We start from the raw sequence: 17,350 nt of genomic DNA, 5'->3' as shown, positions 1-17,350 counted from the left end.
TGTCTATTCGTCTTAAAAATAAGTCTCTTTATCCTAGTTTAAAAAAGAGGGTGATTTCCAGAATTTTAACCAAAAGCATAATCTGTTATCCCACAGCTTTAGCTGTTTACATATTTTAAACTGAATAACGAGCTTCTAATACTTTCAAAAATTAAACACAATCCAGACCCAAGTTGGTGTTTCCACACTCAGGAGAAACAGTCGTGAGGCAGTGCAAAAGTCCTGTGAAATTTTCCTTATCACTTATCAACCAGCAGTACTAATAATTAACCGAGGATAACAAGGAAAATCGAATAAAGTATAAATTGTATCTGCTAGTGACTATTAAAATCCTTCCCCTCTATAGGGACACCTGGCTGGCTTAGCCGGTAGAGCATGTGACTCTTGATCTTGACGTTAGGGTGGTGAGCTTGAGCCCCACACTGGGAGTCCAGATTACTTAATAAATAAAAGTTAAAAAAAAAATCCTTCACCATTTCAGAACACTAATCTTAAATCATGAACTGTAGACATTTTTTGACTTTTTATAAAATTGCATTAACATATTCATAACATAAGGGGCGCCTGGGAGGCTCAGTCGGTTAAGTGTCTGAAGGCAGCTCAGGTCATGATCTTGCGGTTCGTGGGTTTGAGCCCCACATCAGGCTCTGTGCTAACGGCAGCTCGGAGCCTGGAGTCTGCTAAGGATTCTGTGTCCCCCTCAAAAAAAAAATTAAAAAAAGTGTGGGGGCGCCTGGGTGGCTCAGACAGTTAAGCGTCCAACTTCGGCTCAGGTCATGATCTCACGGTTCATGAGTTCGAGCCCCGCGTCGGGTTCTGTGCCGACAGCTCCGAGCCTGGAGCCTGCTTCAGATTCCGTGTCTCCCTCTCTCCCTGCCCCTCCCCTGCTCACACTCTGTCTCTCAAAAATGAATAAATGTTAAAAAACATTTAAAAAAATTGTGTGTCTCCCTCTCTCTCTGCCCATCTCCTGCTCATACTCTCTCTCCCTCTCTTTCAAAAATAAATAAACATTAAAAATTTTTTTCTTTAAAAACATACACAAAACATAAAATTTACCACCTTTATAAAGTCACTCTTCAATTTTTCTTTAACATAGGTGGCTTCTGAATTTATAACTGTCACCCAAATGCAGACAGGGAAACCTATTGCACTTTGGGAAACCTCTGGATGTCATGGATTTTGTGGCACAAAGAGGATTTATACATCATCTCGGGCTCTAGAAGGCTGGCAAAAATGGTGGACCATTCCACTCTACGTGGTAAAGAGAAATGTGTTTTGATTCCCAGGAATATCCTCTGCCTCTAATGCCTCCTCTGGTCCTACATTGTTTTGTTTTTTGTTTTAATGGTGGGAAAAAACATACAACATAAAACTGACCATCTTAACAACTTTTCAGTTACAGTTTAGTAGTGTTACGTACATTCCCACTGGCAGGCAGCCGTCACCACCATCCGTGTCCAGAACTTTTTCATCCTGCAAAACCGAACCTCTATTCTCACTAAACAACCGCGCTGCTCCAGCCCCCGATAACCATCATGATCCTTCCTGTCTCTAGGATGCTGACTACTCTAGATACTCCTGTAAGCGGACTCCTACAGGAGTCTTTGTCTTTCTGTGACTGGCTTATTTCACTTAGTATAATGTCTTCAAGGTTCATCCCTGTGATGGCTTGCATCAGAATTTCCTTCCTTTTCCTGCCTTCACATGTGAACAAAAACATCGGCTCTTCTGGGGTCTTGAGCCTGCGAACTTGCAGACTGGAACTTACCGCACCAGCTTTCCCGGATCTCAGGTCATTGGATTTGTAGCAGACAACGTACCTATATATACATATCCCATTGTTCCTGTCTCTCTGGAGAGCCCCGGTGAAGGCAGTACCATGTTGTTCATCCAATCATCCATCAGGGAGGGATGATGATCGACTCGGACTGCTTCACATTTGGGCTATTGTGGATAAGGCTGCTAGAATGTTTGTGTGCAAATACTTCCTGGAGATTCTGTTTTCGATCCTTTTAGATACATACACAGTAGTGGAATTCTCAATCTTATGGTACTTCTATTTTTAACCTTTTGAGGAAGCTCCATACTGTTTTCTGTAGTGGCTGAACCACTTTTCAGTCCCATGAACAGTGCAAAGTGGTTTCAATTTCTCCACATCCCTGCCAACACTTGTTACTTTCTAATTTTTGTCAGAAGCCACCCTAATGGCTTAGCTCTAATTCACATTGTAAATAAATTAGCATAGAAAAGTTAGCATATCACTTTACAAGTTATAGGTCATTGTGGTTTTGATTTCCATGTCCCTGATTAGTGAAGAACCCATGGACAATTTTTAAAGCTCTTTTAAAAATCTCCTTAAAATTAGCACACATGCTAACTGGTTTACACTGTAAAATAAAGCTATGGACAGACACATAGTTCTTGCTCATTGATCGGCAAATTTTCTCAAATATGCTTGTAAAGAAAACTTCTGTCCTCCACCCCGTGTATCTCTTTGGCTCTCACATGACTACCACACTCACAACATTTCTGATAACAGACGTGTGTGTGTTTCCCCCCATCAGCAATTCTCTGCAAAACCAGCTGGGTGTCCTACAACTTAACTCAGTTCTGACTGACACCATCTACCTGGAGAGAGGGTCAGATCCCACAGGGGAAGGACTCAGTCCAACAAGATTGCCTCCACCCCTCTTCTGATGCCAGTCATAAGTCCGCATTGTCACCTGTGCTTCTGTTAGATGTGCTTTAAATCAGAGGTCCCTAACGCCCCTTCCTCTGGTTCGATTAATTAGTGAGAGCAGCTCACAGAATTCAGGATGACAGTTTACTCACTATTTACCGGTTTGTTCTAGAAGGATATGATGAAGCATACATGTAAACATCCAGATGGGAGAGGTGCATATGGCAAGGTATGTGGGAAAGGGTCTGGAGTTTCCACACCCCCTCCAGGAATAACACTCTCCCAGCACCTCTATCCAATGTGGCCATGCCTGCTTGATAATTAGAGTCTGTGCACTTGGAAGACGTCAGTCTGACGTTCTCATCTAACTTCCTATCTGGTTGCTAGGTGGAGGGGTTGGTGCTCATGAACTTCTGCCTCGAACAGCTAGACAATATAGACACTCACAGATATAAGGTGATGACAATCTAAAGCTGGTGATCTAGCAAATAAATTTCACAGGTCTGTTGAAGGGACTTGAAGTTTGAAGTTCAATATAAAGTTTTGTGTACCCAAATTATATTTAGATCCTCAAATGTTCAACCATATGAAAGTGCTTCTCTTACATTTTTTAAATACTCCTAAATATTTTAAGTGAAAAATACATGGTAGAATAAATCATGTATAGAATGCTACCATTTCTCTAAGAAGAGATCAGTGTGGGTGGATAGATAGGGGATACATGGAATATATTATAAATACATATGTATGTGTACGTATAATGACAGTTGTTAGAATGGTAAATCACAACTGAAATATTTAAAATAACTTTCCTTTATTTCAGGCAATTTTACAAGCCACAACGCCCCAAACTCTAACACCGTATTCCTAGAAAAGACTTCTGTAAAGTAGGGGAGGGGAAAATTATTAAAGCAATCACACACAAAAACTCTCCTACATTATCTTTTACATACTAAGTACAACAAAACCTGTATTTTTGTGTAAAGATCCTTTTTCTGATTTAAAAAAAATTTAATGTTTATTCATTTTTGAGGGGGGGCAGGGGCAGGGAGAGAGGGAGACACAGAATCCGATGTAGGTTCCAGGCTCCGAGCTGTCAGCACAAAGCCAATGCGGGGCTCAAATTAACGAACCTGAGCCGAAGTCAGAAGCTCAACTGATTGAGCCACCCAGCCTCAGCCCATGTCTAAAGATCCCTTTTATTAAACATTATTTCATTTATACTTTAGGTCAGTACAATTTTGAATTCTATGCCAGTTACTGATCTTTCTTCTTTCTCCTACCTACAGCAATCTATTTCCCTGACATGTAATTAATATCAACAGCTTAATGTGTCTACTGTGTATATTATATGCGCGTCAGATAACATGAATTCTATACCAACACTCCCCTCTGTGTGTATGTATGTGTGTATTTTTGTTTGTGTTGAACTTTTAATGAGAAAAAAATATACTGAGCTCAAGGACACTGTGAGGTATATCACTGGGTCAAGAGTTTGTATACACACACGTACACACACATCATATATATGTACATATATACATATACATATATGTGTATATCTGTACATATACATATATATATTCTCTAATAGACCATTACTATTCATGTTGCACTGCATTTTCTCCAGTAAATATATCATGGGTACTTTTGCAGATCAAAAAGTATAGAGTTAACTCCTTCTGTAATGTATTCTATTATTTCCCACTGATGGAGGTTCAAGCCATTTTGCAGGTTTTTTGTTTGCTTGTGTGTTCTGGCTGCTACAAAAATGCCACATGAAAATATAATTTTACACACACCTTCATCTAATTATATTTTGGGGACAGACTCCAGAGTGAAAACACTTGGTTGAAAGTGATCAAATGAATCTTCAAGTTGAATACATAGATGCAATTTGGTCTCCAAAATTAACAGTTCACAACAGTTCCAGCAACACTGCCTTGTACCCTTGTCAGCATGGGGGCTTATCGACCATTTACATTTTGTTCCTGTTAACCCTGAAAAACAAAACAGTGTGTTGTTCATACACTGACACCAAATTAAATTGTTACTTCAACTACCTCCATATTGAAATGTCCTAATCCTACATTAATTTTACTAAAAATTAAATTCTTATGCTGTTAAAAGTCTATGTATTTTGAAAGAGGGAGGGAGAGAGAGAGAGAGAGAGCGCATGAGCACAAGTGTGGAAGGGACAGCGAGAGGGAGAGTCCCAAGCAGGCTCCACGCCCAGCAAGGAACCCAATATGGGGCTCGAACTCACGAACTGTGAGATCATGACCTGAGCCAAAACTAAGAGTCAGATGCTTAACCAACTGAGCCATCCAGGCACCCCAAATTCTTATGGTTTTAAAATATAATTGCCAGCAAATCTTTCTAGAACTCATATATTCCAAAACAAATATATTTGTACTAAAAATGCTATAAAAAAAAAAAAAAGCTTATCATGTCCTCTTCCCTTTTCCTATGTTCTCTAGAGCAATTAGGCAAGAATAAGAAATAAAAGGGATCCAAAATTGGAAAGAAGTAGTAAAATTGTCCCTGTTTACAGATGACATGATCTTATGTGTAAAAAACAGTAAGATTCCATAAAAACCCTAAACAGAACCAATAAATAAATTCAGCAAAGTTGTACAATATAAAATGCACACACAAAAAATCAGTTGTGCTTCTGTACAATAACAATGAACAATCTGAAGGAAATTACGAATATAATCCCACCTACTATAGTATTTAAAAAGAAAGAAATAATGAGGGTTAAAGTTAACCAAGCAAGCAGAAGACATGAACACTAAAAACTACAAACCGATGCTGAAAGTAATCAAACAAGACACAAATAAATAGAAATACATTCTGTATTCACAGACTGGAAGACTTAATATCTTTCAAATCACCGTAATACTCAAAGTGACCTACAGATTCAATGCAATCCCTGTCAAAATATCAATGGCATTTTTTTTTTGCAGGAATAGAAATAATCATATTAAAATCCATATGGAATTTCCATGGGTTCCTAATAGCCAACACAATCTTAAGGGGGAAAGACAACAAAGCTTCACCTCACACTTCTTAAATTCAAAACATAGCATAAAGTGACAGTAGTTAAAACAGTGTGTTACTGGTATGAAAATAGGTATATAGACTAAGAACAGAATAGAGAGCCCAGAAATAAGTGTATGGCCATGAATATGATCAAAGGATCTTTGACAAAGTTGCCAGAGGCACACAGTGGGGAGAGGACTCTCTTCAACAAAGGGTGCTGGGAAAACTGGACACCCACATGAAGTGGGACCCTTACATCAATTCCATATACCAAAACAACCTCAAAATAGAGTAAAGACCTAAACTTAAGACCTGAAACTATAAACTTGTAGAAGAAAGCATATAGGAAAAACCTTATGATGCTGGATTTGACAAGGATTTCTTAGATATGACACCAAAGGAGCAGGCATAAAAAACAAAAATAGACAATTGAGACTATATCAAACTTAAAAACTTTTTCACAGCCAAGGAAACAGCAAAATGAAAAGGCAACTGACAGAATGAGAAAATATTGCTAGCCACATATCTAATAAGGCAGCAATATCCAGGATATATAAAGAACTACAGCCCAGCAAACCCCAAACAACCTGAGTTAACAATGGGCAAAAGACTTGAATAGACATTTCTCCAAAGAAGATATACAGATGGTCAACACGCACATGAAAAAGATGTTCAACATCACTAATCATCGGAGAGATGCAAATCAAAACCACAGTGAGATAGCACCTCACACTCACTAGGATGGTCACAAAGCAGAAAACGAAATGTTGGCGAGGATGCGTAAAAAGCGGTACCCTCGTGCTCTGTTGGTGGGAATGCAAAATACTATAGCTGCTATGGAAGGCAGTATGAAGGTCCCTCAAGAAATTAAAAATAGAACTAGCATATAATCCAGCAACTCTCACTTCCTAGTATACATCCAAAATGATTGACAACAGGATCTCAAAGAGATATGCGCACACCTATGTTCACTGAAACATTATTCACAATAGCCAAGACGTGGAACCTTAATGTCCATCGACCGATGAGTGGAGAAAGAAAATGTGGTGTCTACATACAATGGAATAAATACTATTCAGCCTTAAAATAGAAGGAAACCCTGTCATCAGTTGCAACACAGATGAATCTTGAGGACATTGTGCTATGCGAATGTCAGTGACAAAAAGAAAAACATTGCCTACTCCCACTTAAGTGAAAAATCTGAAGCAGCCAAATTTATAGGAACGAAAGGTTGAAAGACAGTTGTCAGGGGCTGGGGGGAAAGGGAGAGGGGAGTCACTGAGTGGGGACAGAGCTCCAGTTCTGTAAGATAAAAATGTTCTAGAGATCCGAAGCACAAGGTGCATATTGCTAACGCTACTGTTCATTTAAAAAGGATTAAGATTGTACATTTTGCTATGTGACTTTTACCACAAAAAAAGATAAATAACTGATGACAAAATAATAATTATGAAATGTATAAGCCTCATAGAAGCAAAATAGCTGACTAAAATAGCACAAAGGCAAGAGAAGGAAAAATGTAAGTACTATTTGAAGATAAATTATAAATTTAAAAAGGATGCTGAGAGAACTTAAAGCCTAAAGATGAATATTTTTAGGATATTAATTTGACTGAAATTGATAAATAGTTCATCAATTTGCAGGCTTTTTCTTTTTAGAAAGTAACATGCTGATTTCAGTATGTGTATGGAAATGCAAATGATTCCTGACAGTCAAAAAATCTTGAAAAAAATAAATATTGAGGATTTGCACTAAATGATTTCAAAACTTTCTATAAAGATTCAATAAGAGAGTAGTACTGAAATAAAGATAGAGAAGTCAACGCAACAAAATAAAAAGGCCAGAGATAGTCTTTCTCAACCAACCAACCTCCCTGCCCCGCCCCCCTACAATGGCAGCACAGAGAGTCAATACTGGAATAGACTGCCTTGATCTTCTGCTCTTGGTTAGTGACTGGTTGTAAGTCAAAACAAACATACAAACAAACAAAAACTTCATCTCGCAGTTCGTGGGTTCGAGTCCCTCATCGGGCTCTGTGCTGACAGCTCAGAGCCTGGAGCCTGCTTCCAATTCTGTGCCTCCCCCTCTCTCTGCCCCTCCCCTGCTCACGCTCTCTTTCTCTTTCTCTCTCTCTCAAAAAATAAATAAAACACTAAAAAATTTAAAAAAAAACACAAAAAATTTCAAGGTAACCGAAAGTCTAAACATAAATGCCACTCTCTTTCTACACTTGCTTGTGAATACGTTTGTTTCTGGAACCTCTAAGTATCCAGCTAAGGAAAAAAAGAAAAGAGTTAATTTTGCCATCATTTTTATCGTCAACCTAAAGAAGTTGATGTTATTAATTAAATAAAGGTGTGGTATTCCAGTAGTAATGAAGGTTATTGATAATGACCTAAATCCATGCATAAAACTTACTTAATAGACAAGCAACCCATCGAATCAAAGTATGCGTTGAGAACGTGGTTATGGGTTAAGACTGTTAACCCAAGTGCTTCAGAGGTGGCGCCTTGCTTCTTGTCACATGCAGTGACAGCAGGATGGGGCTGAGAGCCGCCTGCCCCACTTTAGTTCCTGTGGACTCTGCCCTGTGATAAAAGAAGCCGTTTTTTCCTGCGACGCCAATTTGCTAATCTTTTTCACCAGGATACTATCCACCAACTTTGATAACTCATGCGTATTTGCATAAGCAATCCATAATCCACAGCCTCAGAAGCCCTCTAGTTGAGCATTAAGCTCATTCATTCATTCACATGGTGAGCAAGCCCTGTTCTGAACCATCAAGTGCGAGCTATGCAGAGTCCAACAAGACGTCTCATTCTCTTTCTCCTCTAGGTAGATCTTCTCCTCTCGTATCGTTTAAATGTTCAAGTTCCTCAGGGTAGGTCCTACCCTTCCTTTTAGACATTTGCCCTCAACATTCTCTTTCTGTCTCTCTTTCTCTTTCTCTCTCTCTCTCTTTTTTTTTTTTTTTTTTTTTTTTTTTTTACACTGCGGTAAAACATACATAAAATTTACCACTTTATCTGTTTTTTAAATATACAGCTCGGTGCATTAAGCACACATTGTCATGCACCACCCATTCTTGTGGGGTCATTGATGGCTACGCCAATGCCTAGCTTTAGATCTCTGCCCCAGAACCTAATGACCTGTTGGATGTCGTGTCCTTCAGGCTTCTCTTGTTTTTGCAAATGACAAAAATCATCTCTAGCTAACTAAACAGAAAAGGATTTCACTGAATGGATTTGGGGTAACTTCCAGAACCTTTGTAAAGAACTGGGGAATCATGCATGGAGGCTCTGTGTCTATATATCCCCTCCTGATCACACTGCAGAATTGGGCCCACAGGAATACCTCTGCTGCTGCCATTAGCACAGGCCCTTGAGCCTACACCGCCATGTGCATTCCTGTATCTGGGAAACCATCAGAGCCACGGGCTCTGGAGCCTCTGAGCGGCTGCTCATGGCTACCGCCACGGTAGTGTGCATTTTGTATGGCCTTCCTTTTCCATGTTACCACCCTCCACTTCCAAGTCTGGGGCAAGTGTGTCTGGTTGACAAAGTCTGGGTCACAGACAGAACCTGCACCTTTGCTGTGAGAGGAGCATCCCACACTGGGAGACCAGCTCTGACTCATCCAATAGAACTGCCAGAGCAAAGGATGGGTGCTGTGCAGTCAAAAGAATGAAAAATGCTCATTATTTTGTTTTACAGGCACTTCCAACTCATTATAAAATCAACTGGAACTCCTGGTGTTTCTCTCAAAACCTTCTTGTGTTCTCCTAATCATCCAGGTATTAAAGGCAGAGATACAGAACTATTCATTCTGTATTCTTCCACACTCCTCCCCATCAGCTACATCCCAAGTATATCTTGAATCCAGCCACTTTTATCCAGATCCAACACTATCATTTGAATCCAAGTTTTTTTTTTTTTACTTAGAATATTCCTAAATGCTCTCACCTATTATAACAGCTTTATTGAGATGTAATTTACCTGCAACGCTCTTCACAGGTTTAAAGGTGAAGCCTTTTCATATAGTGAATACAGGTAGATAATATCTATTTCAGAACATTTTCATCCCCCCAAAAAGAAACTCTGTATCCATCAGTAGTCACTCCCCATTTCCCCTCAGTGCCTCTTTTAGACAGCCATTTATCTTTTTTGTCTCAACAGAGGCACCCATTTTGGACACTGCAAATGAATGGAATCATATGGTCCAGTTGAACGTTGAACAACGGAAGTTAGGGGGCTGAACCCCCACACAGCCGTAAATTCATATATAACTTGTGACTCCCCCAAAACTTAACTACTGCCTCCTGCTGACCAAAAGCCTTACCAATAACAGTTGATTGAAGTATACTTTGTATATGTATTATACACCGTATGCTTATAATAAAGCTAGAGGAAACTAGGTGTTAAGAAAATCATAAGAGAAAATTACATACTGTATTTCTATTTAAAAGATCCGTGTGTAAATGGATCTGCGCAGTTCAAACCTGTGTTGTCCAAGGGCCAGCTATACACAGTCTTTTGTGACTGGCTTCTTTCACTTTGTATAATGTTTTCAAGGTTCATTCATGTTATAGCATCTAGTAGTAGTTCATTTCTTTTTATTGCAGAATAACATTACGTTCATGTATGGGCACATGACATTTTGTTTATTCAACCATTACTTAATGGACATTTGGATTGGTTCCACTTTTTTTGCTATTATGAATAATGCTGCTATGAATAATTGTGCACAATCAAGTTTTTTGTGACCAGATTTTCAGTTCTCTTGGATATATACCCAAGAGTAGAAGTCCTGGGTCATATGTTAACTCCATTTTTAACATTATATGAACTGCTAGACTGTTTTCCAAAATGTCTCCTCCCTCTTACATAACCACAAGCAATGTAAGTGTTGAAACTTTCTCCACATTCTCGCTGACACTTATTTTCTTTTTGATTATATCCATCCTTGTGGGTGTGAAGCACTATCTCATTGTGGTTTTGATTCACACTGCCCGTATTACTAATGACATTGAGTATCTTTTTACGTGCTTATTGGCCACGTGTGTATCTTCTTTGGAGAATGTATTCAAATCCTTTTGTCCATTTTTAAATTGGGTTGTGTTTATATTGTTGTGTTGTAATGTTTGCATGTTCTAGAAACAAGTCCCTTATCAGATATGTGATGCCTACATATTTTCTGTCATTGTGTAGGTTATTTTTCTCACTCTCTTGATAATGTTCTTTGAGGCACATTTTAAAAAATTTTTAGCAAGCTCAATTTACCTATTTTTTTTTTTCTCTTTTGCTGCTTGTTTTGGTGTCATACCTAAGAAACCATTGCCTAATCTAACCAAGGTCACAAAGATTGTGGCTACATTTTCTTCTAGGTCTTCGTTCCATTTGGAGTTACTTTTTGTACGGTGTGGTGTAGGAATCCAAATTATTCATTTGCATGTGAACATCCAGTTGACGCATCACCATCCGTTGAAAAGATTGTCCTTTCTATAATGAACTGTCTTGGCATTTTTGTCAAAAATCCGTTGGGGGTTACACAATTCAACCCACAACACTGTCATGTTTGGGCTATTTATTAATGGTACATAGATATAAATATTTGTGCACCTTAATCTTGAATCCTGAAACCTCAATGAACTCATTTATTACTTCTGATTTTAGTGGATTCCTTAGGATTTTCTATATACAAATCATTTCACCTAGAAGTATAGTTTTACTTCTTCCCTTCTGATCTGGATACTTTTTATTTTCTCGCCTAATCGCTCTGCACAGAACCTCCAGTATAATGTTGAATAGAAGTGGCAAGAGTATCTATCCTTGTCTTGTTCCTGATCTTAGGGAGGAAGGCTTTCAGCCTTTTACCTTGAAATACAATGTTAGCTGCATTTTATAAATGTTCATTATGAGCTTAATTTTCCTTCAATTCCTAGTTTGTTGAGTGTTTTTCATGAAGAAAGTGTGTTGGATGTTGTCAAATGCTTTTTCCTGTTCATATGGTATCAGGGACTGAATTGTGTCCTCCAGAAATTCCTATGTTGAAGCCCTAACCCTCAGTGTGACTGCTTTGGGAGATATGGCCTTTAAAGGGATAAAGTTAAATATGGTCATAATCGTGGTACCCTAACTTGATAGCTGGGATCCTCGTAAGAAAAGGAAGAGATCTCTTTACATCAACTCACAGACGAAAGGCCATGTAGGACACATCAAGAAGACCATCTACAAGCCAGTAAGAGAGCTCTTTCCAGAAATCAAATTTGCTGGCTCCTTGATCATGAACCTCTACCTTCCAGAACTGTTAGAAAATAAATGTCTGTTGTTTAAACCACCAGTCTGTGGTATTCTGTTGAGCAGCCCAAGCTGACTAATGTATAGCATTAACTCAGGTTCTAAACCAATCTTACATTCCTATGATAAGGATCACATGGTCTTGATCAGGGTCCGTAATCCTTTTCTATTTTGCTGGATTCAGTTTGACAGTATTCTGTTGAGGGGTTCTGCACCTACACTCAATAAGGAGACCCTTTTCCCACAAATGATATTGGAATAACTGGCCAAATATGAATGAGATCTGAGAAGTAGGTGTAGTAATGGACTTGTGTTAGTTTCCTGGTTTTATAGGTTGCATTACCAGTATACATGCAGGAGAATGTTCACTAAAAACACGTTGAAGTATTCAGAGAGGATGGGGCATTCCCTTGGGAATTTACTTTCAAATGCTTCCTTAAAAGTTTTTACCTTACCTTTACCTTTTCTGTAAGCTTCGGATTGTTGAAAACAACAAGAATGACATAATGAAAGGGTGGGTAGAGAACGAACAAGTGGGGGTGGGACGAGAATTGAAAGACTAATGTCTCCAGAGGAAGAAGTGAGAAGTTTAGCAGGAAAGGGGAATCCAACAAGATGCCACAGGGCTCTTTAATCTTGAGGGAAGTAAAAAAGAGGGCTACTTTCTGTGCCCCATTATAATCTAGGTCTGCACTTTTTTCACATGCCAGGATCATCACTCCTTTGCATTTTCCCAAAGCTCAGGATGAGATAAGAACACCCTTCGCTAAAATGACCTATTTCTCAGGTAGATTGGCCCCTCGTCCTTTCTTCTCCTCCAGTTCTACTAACAATAAGGAAGAATTAAAGGGCAGTGAGTTACTCCCCATTAATATCTATTTTCTTGGGGCGCCTGGGTGGCTCAGTCGGTTAAGCGGCCGACTTCGGCTCAGGTCACGATCTCGCGGTCCGTGAGTTCGAGCCCCGCGTTGGGCTCTGTGCTGACAGCTCGGAGCCTGGAGCCTGTTACCGATTCTGTGTCTCCCTCTCTCTGACCCTCCCCCGTTCATGCTCTGTCTCTGTCTCAAAAATAAATAAACGTTAAAAAAATTTAAAAAAAATCTATTTTCTTAAATTTTAGGCTCTAAGCAACAATCATTCTAATAAGGGAAACACATGACACTATTAGAACACAAATGGTTTGTATTTTGGATTAGCTCCCCCTTGAAAAATGAAAGACAAATAATTAAGATATGCAATATACATATGCCAAATATGAGGTCGACCCGAGAACACTGGTCTTCATGGGACAGTTCTAGTAGGACCTGTAGGACGATGGTCTAGAACCTACAATTCATCAAGAGTATATGAAAATGTTTAAATTGCCCCTCAAGAATTTCTATTTCTTTTAATGGAAAGACAGTGTAAAGCATTATTAGCCACCTACCCCAACTACTTGGTATTCTAGTAAACACAGTATGTCACGCAAGCTAACCTTTCTCTGTTTCAATGATGAAAATGTCACTTACACTGGCCCCATGACCTTCATAATCACCCTAACTTCAATACTTAGATGAACCCTGTAATGCGTAGTGCAGCCTTTTGAGGACTGCTCTTGCAGATGTCTCTGGAGTGCAGAGGTATTTACATCCATTTTCCATCAATATCATTGTAATTGGAGTACTTGCTATTTCCACGGGATATTTTTCATTCACCTGGTATTTCTTGGATGCCAACTCTGTGTCCAAGGCAATGGGAGAACTGCTACAATTGTTTACCAATGGTCTCCAGAGATTTTGAGCTTCCCTCTCCCTAACCCAGTCTGTTCTGGGTTTAGAGGCTTGCATGGTCTCTAGAGGAGCCTTGAACTCACTTATACCCCAGGGAATATGTCCTGGGAATAAAGGCCACAAACATACCAATATGCCACATGAGATGCATATCTTATTGGCTTAAAAAATAATAATAGGGATCACGATAAAAAAATTTTATAGGGAACTCCAGGTACATGATTATAATGGAAGATAACAAAACTGGGGCATAATCACTACCAACCAGAGTAGAAATCTCAAGACAAGGGGTTCTTTGGCTTTCTGCCAGCATGCCTGCTAGCTTTGTGGTCCTTCTTGTCTTACCCTATACCACTTCTACTAGTCACTGCCAGGCTTAGTGATCACATCTCTTCTCTGTTCCATACCCACCCTCCCTGCTCCTTGTCTCTTTTTAAGTGTATTTTCACCTTTGTCTCCCTCCTCTGCTCAGCTTGAGTTACAGCCTGCAAGTGGCATGCGTCCTGCATAATTATTGCTTTTTCTCCCCCCTCTGAAGGGTGATTTAATCACCGGGGCAACTTCTGATGTTTCTACTTTAATCACCGGCTAGGTATGTGTGTGTGGGTGCATTTCCTTTCCCTTACAAGTTTTGTCTAAACCTTAAAGAAATACAAAACATTCGTGTATCTTCGTTCTTAGAGAAGGAAAAATGTGGGCTAACTTTGGTGAACACATTCCACATGGGACACCTACTAAGCACCAGAAAGGGCTCAGCATGGTGCTAGGTGCTAGGTCAGACACAAAGAAATCACACTGCAGCCTGTCAGATCTTGGTTTATTGCAGAAGAAAGACATACAAAAGGGAAATCAGACAGTGAGTAACAAAGAACTGAAGTGAATATAACGAAGTATCAAACCATAAAAGGTAGTGAGGGCAACTGCTCTACAGAAAGGAGAAACTATTCCTAGAACTACCAGGAATTTGGGTTATGGGTGTGGGAGCCTAACGAGGTGAAACGGCATTCGATTTAGAGGTGAAAGCCCCTGGCATGCTCAACTACATAGAAGAGAAAGGAGTCGGACTCCTGAAAGAGTCGCCACCTTCTAGAACATGACTAAGTTTACTTTGTGAAGGACCCTACGGACCAAGAAGTCTGACTCTAAAGAGAGATGGCAGTCACTAAGTGCCCTTTGTGAGGGAAAGGTGTGTTGTTTTGGCAAGTTAGAACAGGACAAAGATCAAGGAGTGAGATCAGTGAAGTTGGAAACCAGTTCTACAAACTAGTCAGCGATCAGGAATAAAGAACAAAAAGGAGTCAGGACAGTCCCTGGCATGTCACAAGCATTCAACAGAAGACCTACCTACTGTGAAATCATTTCACGGCAGTGGTGGTTAAGGATGCAAAAGAAATCGGACTGGAAAAAGAATCAGTTTCCCAAGTATCTATTTCAGTACACGAGGAAGAGAACTCCCCTATTTTTTTCAGCTTTGGTGATCTATTATCTATCAAGGGCTGAAAAAAGAGAATGAGAAGTATTTCAAGGCTAACTTCTAGCTTTTCCTACAGAAAAACAAATATTTTGGGGAAAGTGTGGTTTGCTGCGTAATATTTCTCATTTTTGATTGACAGCCGAGTTTTTTGGAAGTGCTCCTAAAGAGTAAATTACTCCTGAGCAAATTACTCAAAGGTTTGTTGTGGGGCTTCAATAGTCACTAGCATGCTCTACACTCGGGTCTGAACACTTGTAGGTATTCAAAAAATGTCTTTCCCTCCCTTGTCCTTAACAAGGTAACTGGTCTATTCTCTGAACAGACCCAACTGTTGATGACTTTTAGCATGCAACAGAATGTAAAACAAGAGTTGGAGAGTGAAATGGGAATGTGAAAACTTTTTTTTGGAGAACAAGAACTGAGGAATCTCAAAACTACTTCCTCTTGGGATTCAGGTTGGCAGTCTCAGGGAAATCTACAGGAGATCCTATCTCCCCCTACATCTGTTCATGAAGGGTGGTCTCGAATAAGTGAACTCTTCATCTCCACTGGCAGACAGCCATTTAGGTTTGTGACATTTTGTATTGTACTGTAATTGTAATACATTTCCTATTATCCAACTGGTTCTGACACTACTGAAGCATGTGAGTTTCTTGTCAGGGAAAGCAAGCTACAGACTCTTGAAGACTGAATGAGCATCAGGCAATTTTTAATCATCTTCAACCATCAACTCAATAGTAATGGGAGAAAAATAAAAGACCAGAATTTTGTGAAAAGGCACTTATGAAATCTGAACACAACAGGACTGTGAACAGTTAAAATTTATTCATTCCCAGATTCATTTAACTCATCAAATGCTTTGGGGCCTATTCATTCACCAGCAGCTCATATACAGAAAACATTTACTATTAAATTAAATGTCTGTGGGAGAATATGAAAAAAGAGAATATAAATCTAACTTACACTTATCATCCACACCATTACTACAATAAAAATTCATTAATTTCCGCACAAATTCAGAAATTTTATTTAACCATTAAGGAAACCTTAATGTTCTACCATATAATTTAGGCTAATAGAAAACTGGGGGGGGGGGGGGGGGGACTAAATACAAACTATCTTAAGACATTAATCAAACTTTTAATGTTATCAATTTATTGCATATGTCAGTACAGAAAAATAGAAAGTATATTCTAAAAGAAATCTATTGTAAATGAAAAACCAAATGTAAATGTTTGCTTGCTATGGCTAGTACACTGTGTACTATAACATTCAAATTTGTTATAAAATTGTATTACTGCTTCAAATAAAATATGGCAAATAACAAAAATATGATTTACATCATGAGACTGGGTTAACTTCTCTTATCCTGAATGTACCTAGATGTGTTGAAAACACATTTTCAGTATTCACTGTACTGACAGAAATTGTTATAAATTATATGAAACAACACACACTCATCCCTGTTACATATGTATATATGGCACTTTTTGTAAAAAGTGTCTCTTATACATAGTCCTATTTTTAAACTACAATTTTAACATACAAAATATAAATGGAGGTATATTTGCACCATTTGGCAAAAACGTGTGGACTATAATTAGGATGAATGCATTTATTTTGCTATACAAATGAATATATTATGTCTGATTAGCTAAGATGATTGCATATATGGTAATATAAATAAACAGAAGTGCTTTTCATTTTCTACCCTATTGATTTAAAAAATAGATGTCTGTGCTCTGTCATTTCCAACTTTACCTGAGTGATATGAAAATACACAAACTTAAGTGGATAATCCAAAAGCATTATAACTAGTATTTTTCACAGTTTTTTTTCTTCATAATTGTTGTCAAACTTAATAGGAAAAGTGGAGGGGAGTGGTCACTGGAGGAGCTCAATACATCTCAATCATGACCTAATTTTAAAAGTGACTTCTGTGACATCCTTTAAAAAGTTTACCCTATTTTTTCCTAACCTTAAGGAAGAAAGGGACTCAACAATGAAACTTCTCTTAAACTGAGATTGGGAGATAATTTATATAAAATTGAATATGGCCTTCATTCTGTATTGGACCAAACAA

Source organism: Panthera leo, chromosome A1, assembly GCF_018350215.1.
Source record: "Panthera leo isolate Ple1 chromosome A1, P.leo_Ple1_pat1.1, whole genome shotgun sequence".
In the NCBI taxonomy this organism is placed as follows: Eukaryota; Metazoa; Chordata; class Mammalia; order Carnivora; family Felidae; genus Panthera; species Panthera leo.
Note: the sequence above shows the minus strand (reverse complement) of the source record.